Source organism: Magnolia sinica, chromosome 6 (genome assembly GCF_029962835.1).
Source record: "Magnolia sinica isolate HGM2019 chromosome 6, MsV1, whole genome shotgun sequence".
Classification (NCBI taxonomy): Eukaryota; Viridiplantae; Streptophyta; class Magnoliopsida; order Magnoliales; family Magnoliaceae; genus Magnolia; species Magnolia sinica.
In genome coordinates, this window is record NC_080578.1 from 2,731,744 (window position 1) to 2,737,753 (window position 6,010).

Genomic DNA, 6,010 nt, shown 5'->3' on the forward strand with positions numbered 1-6,010 from the left:
GCTCATTTTGAGGTATGAGTTAAAAATGAAGCAGATAGAAATGGTAGCTGAATCATGCTGCAGTAAACAATGGTGATTAAATGCTCACAATTTAAAACTTTTTAAAGTCCATTATAATATTTATTTGTAATCTAACATGTTGATTATGTCACACAGGCATGGATGAAGTGATAGACTTAGTTGAAGGGGATATACAAATATCAACTTGATCTAAAACTTTTGGGGCCCAAGAAGATTTTAATGGTTGGGCATTCAATCATCATCGTTTCCCATGGTGCGGTCCATTTAATATTTGGCTTTGCCTCATTTTTAGGCTCATGGCCTACAATGAACTCAAAAGATTAAGAGATGACGTGGATAAAATATAAACATCATGGTGGGGCTTATAACTTTTTCAACACCGACAAGTACCCATGTTAGTATGAGAAGAGCCACTACCATAACTGAATTCAATTTTTTAGGCATATAATGTCATAATGGAACTTGCTTGGTGCACGTGTTTGATGGCATAGGTATATTGTGAGCATGGTTGACTTTATACTTGCTAATGTTGATGATCTTATCCACCCATCACGATGACCATGCGTCTTAATTTACATAACATGACCTCATGGTTAACATGTAAGACTACGTTAAAAACAACGAGAACCCGGGTTAAAGGAGTGAAACTATTGTCTACTAGTCATTGATTAAAGGAGAGTTGTATAATATGGATCTTAGTACCATGTTGTTTTATGACCACTTAACATATCGTAGGACAAACCTATAACGTTATTGTTATTGTATAGTTATCCTATATAGAGAGACTAATGACAACTATCCTTTTTTATTTTTTTAATGGCATACGATAGCGTTATGTGACTGACACTCTGTATCTCTCGAAAGCGAACTAATAGAACAAAACTTTCAATCCCTATATAATTTACTCTAGACTATGCGACGAATTAATCATGGTACAATCTAATCATGAGTCACATGTCAAGAAGGCAATAGTAAAGTATTGAGCAACAGAGGGGAATCATGAACTAACTGCATCACATGTTTCTTAATTGAATGATTAATAAAATATGTTTGATTAAACCAAATTATGTTTACCTAGGCCATCAGCCTAAAACCATATCTTTTAAACACTATACTCTATAAACCAAACTATTTATCTTGTGATGCTCTTTTTCATAATTCAAGCATGCTTGACATTTACTTCACTTTCCATCTCATTCCTTTGGATTTTTTATATAAACGAGGTATAGATGCCATTCTCAGGCTCAAACCCCGTTACAATGCAATCCGTCACAAATAGAGGTGGGGGAAACCGGCGTGCTCGCTACTCTTGATATAATTTAATGTGTTTATGATTTGATTTCGTTATCTTTTATATTTATTGGTTGTGTAATTCCTCTGGAGGTAGTCAATAAAAAATACACTTATAATTTTGGAATCATCGCTAAGCGGTCAAGCTTGATTAAATCCATAATTAGTTAGAGACCATGGATTTGCTTGAGATCAAATGGATCATGAAATCCCCTAGCTTTAATGACTATGTTGATTGGCCTGTGACCCTAATGTCTGGGTAAGGGTCTCAATTACATAATATAATGGGGTTATACACCTTCTTCTACCCCACCCACCATGCAGTCCTTACTCTATAGGATTAATGACTTTTAATTGAACTTAATTATGCAACAACATTATATATCTAGCCATATTTCACGTGGTCCTTTGAGAGATTTAGGCATGCAAAAATAAAATAAATTATAACATTGCTTCACAAAATCAAGCAACCTCACGCATACTATCACAACGTCATGTAGAGCTATACATGAGTCAAGTTAGCTCCATCAACTCGCTTGACTCAACTTGAAAAGGCATGATGCCTCAACTTGAAATTAGATTCGGGCCATGATATTAATTAACCCCATCTAATGACATAGTTACAAGGTTTGGTGGAATATCGTCGTTGGAATTTGATCTGTTGAATATAAGACAATCAAGCAATTGGATAATTGAATTATCATGGCATTACACACTGCATATTTCACAATCTCAAGAAAATATTAATGTCTTCTGCTTCTTTTCTCCTAATGGTTGCTCCAAAGATGAATTGATTTGATGGTCTATTGAACTATCAAATCATAAATTTATAAAGGAAGTGGACATGTACTTGGTAAACTAATGTACTACATAGACTCGTGCTTTCCCTAATTATTCCCTACGGCAATATGATTGAAACATCGAATTATTATGACTCACACTGTATAGTTCGTATGAATATTAAAATATTCATTATTACTTTGATGATGACTTCGATATGATTAATATGGTAGTTTGCTAATCACAATATTACAATGCAAATGATGGACACCTCGACAAATGACCATGTGAGACAAATTTAACATGGCTTCCCATTTATCCCTAGCAACAAACTGATAGACCATTGAATAAGGTTGACCTAGCCCATTGCCCGCTACATGGTCCCAGGTGGACATTATTATACTTGTTACCTTTTCCAATGATGACTTTATGGATAGATTAATTTGGTAGCTTGTTGAACTATCAAATCATAAAATAAAAAAGAAAAGGGGTGGACATTTATTTGTTAGACCACTGTATGATGTAGATGTATCATGTCCCTTATTTCTCTTCAATCGTAAAATGATTGGACCATTAAATTAGCACGACCCACATTATACCATCTCAAATAAACATCAAAATGACTACTGTTTTCTTGAATGTTGGCGCTATGAATTAATTAATTAGGTAGTTCAATATGACAAGGGTGAAACATCTCCATAATAGATGACTGACGGTATGACATGATTTTAGCATGTCTTCCTATATCTCTTCATTTACAAAAGATGGAACCATCAAATAAGTAATGATCTAATACATTGCGCACTACGTGGTGGCATATGGACACTAACATGGCCGTTATATTTTTTTCCAATGATGGTTCTGATGATGAATCAATTTGGCAATCTATTAAACTACCTAGTCATCACATTACAAGAGGAAAAAAGGGTGGGCATGTATTTGGTAAAGTATTATGTGTCATAGATCTAGTGTCCCCCTCATTTCTCTATGTTTGTAAAATGATTGGACCACCTAAATAGCATAACAAATATTACACGATTCCATGTGAATACTAAAAAGCCTAGTGTATTATTTAATGGTAGCTCTAAGGATGAGTCAAACATTACAAAGTAAGGGGAGGAACATCTCCTTGATAGATGATTGAATATATTACACACATTTAATATATGTTCCCATCCATCCTACGTTCCTTCAACTTAAAAATAAAAATAAAATTTATGATGCCTCCGGGGATGAATTAATTTGCCAGTATTTTAAACCACCAAATCATAATATTATTATAAGAGAAGGGATAGAGATTTGTTTGGTAAACCATATAAATGAATTTAATGTATCCCTAGTTTCTTCTCGAATGTAAAATGATTAGACCATGGATTTAACATGGCCTGCATTGTGCTGTCCTAAATGAATAATAAAACGCTCATTATTTTATTTGATGGTAGCTCCTGGGATGAATTTATTGTTTTGAAGATCTGCACTGTCTTGTATATTTAGACTGCTGTCCATTTTATTTTTTATAATCCAATCTGGTAAGATCATTTGATCATTTGGTAAGTTTGTCATTGGTAGATGCTCCATTTATGATGGGAGCAACTCCTTGGATGCAACCTGTAAGAACGTGCCACGTGGACTGTTATAAAATAAAGAGATTTTATAAAATATATTTTAAATAAAATATATAAAAAGTTTCTGTAAAAAACCTTTTGTGGGGTTTTTAGAATAATCCCACATGGGAAAGGGAAGAGAAATTTTTGTAGTTTAAATGAAAATACTGGAGTACTATAATATTTGCTTGCCTAGTCTAAGGACTATAGACCTTGGGCGCACGCTCGCGCTCGGTGCAAGTACGTGGGCATGTGAGGCAGTGTGGCTGTAGAAGCGCTAGTGGCATACTTTGCACTTTGGCTGGCTGAAGAGAAGACTAGAGGACTGAATGAGAGTCCTCCAGTGTATATAGAGAAGCTGAAAAAAGCTGTTGTACCAGAAACTGTAACAACTGTGTCATTAGTGCTGAGACCAGCTGTAACTGCTGCATGACTAGCCCAATAGCTAGAAAACGGCTAGCTGCTGTCTCACAATAGTCACATACAGCAGTGGTTATGGCTTATGCACAATAGTCAGAAAACGGCTAGTTTTCCAACAGCTAGAAATGGCTTAAATAGGAGTTATTTCCTTGGATCATAACCCTCAACCACCACAGGCTATATAAACAGAGTCTGGATGGGTTTCTAAACCATCTCTTAACCCACTCCAACAGACCTGTACGAACTAAGGCAGCCACCACTCCTCTCTTATACTCCAGTGACTTTAGCAAGACAGCAAGGTTGGACCATTGCTTGAAGAACAGACCATCGGTGTGGTTTAGAACGGTTCAACTGAACCAGTGGCTGAAGAACTGACTAGTGCAATGGTCTAAATCACAAATTTTATTCTTTTTTTATTATTTTTGAATTTTTCTTTTATTATAATTCTGTCAAATAGTGTGTAACAGAGTTCCATTAGTGGGCTTTCGTGTTTGCTGAACGCAGACCCACATCAGGCTCGTCGTATCTTAGAAGTTGTTTGCCTATAACCTATCAGCAAACTCAATTCACTTGAGTAGGGACAAATAACGCTTTAAGGACAGCGTATCGAACGTGCTTCAGCCTATCCTTAATTCAGATCGATTTGCATTTTTCGGATTCCATATTCTACGGAAAAAATATTATTCTGTAAATTTTTAAACAATCTTAAAGCGTTATTTACGATGGAAGCCAACAGTGTTTCATCCATCAAGTTAATAAATCAGATTTTGATTTGTCTTGATCGGTTCGATGGAACCAATTTCATAAGATGACAAGACAAGGTGAAATTTCTTCTAACGGCGTTGAAGATTTACTACATCTTAGATCCTAGTCTTCAGCCATTACCTGAAGCAATTGAAGCTGATACACCTAAACAAATAGCTGCCCGCACCAAACGAGCTGAAGATGAACTCTTTTGTCGAAGACACATTCTGAATGCGCTCTCCGACCACCTGTATGATGTATACTAACAAACGCCATCAGTAAAGGAGATCTGGGCTGCTCTGGAGTTCAAATATAAGGCTGAAGAAGAAGGTACCAACAAGTTTCTCATCGCCAGGTATTTTGACTTCAACATGGTAGATAACAAACCGCTGCTACTCCAAATTCAATAACTGCAGTCAATAGTAAACAAAATCAAAGTAATCAAAATTGATCTTCCTAAATCATTATAAGTCGGGGCTATAATCGCTAAATTGCCACCAATGTAGAAAGACTATAGAAAGAAGTTGTCGCATAAAGCTGAGGACTACACGCTGGAACAAATCCAGAAACACCTTAAAATTGAGTAAGAATCCCGTAACCGCGACAGAAAGAATGATAACGAAAATGCCTTATCCAAGGTACATGCAGTAGAGAATACTAATAACAAGAATTTCGAGAAGGACGATTCCCTGAAACCTAAGAAAATTTAAGAAAAATGCCCGAAAGAATAATGAAAAGTTCAAAGGCCTATACCATGTCTGTGGGAAAACCGGGGACTATACTCGAGTATGTCAATATCACAAATCTAAAAAAGAAGCAAGTGCAGTAAAAGAAGGCGATATTATGGCTATGATCACTAAGGTGAATGCCATCCAAGGTAGAGTTCCAGGTGGTGGTATGATACTGCCGCTACCGTACATGTGTGATACGACAAAGCAACCTTCAAAACCTATGAGGAATTGACTGATGGTCAAGAAGTCTGAATGGGTAATGAAGTTCGATCGAAGGTTGTCGGCAAAGGAACTGTCGAACTAATGTTCATCTCTGGGAAGAAAGTGATTTTGACTAATGTACTGCACGTCTCAAACATGAGGTGAAACTTAGTTTCTGGGGATCATCTGGATAAACCAGGCATAAGGGTAGTGTACGAG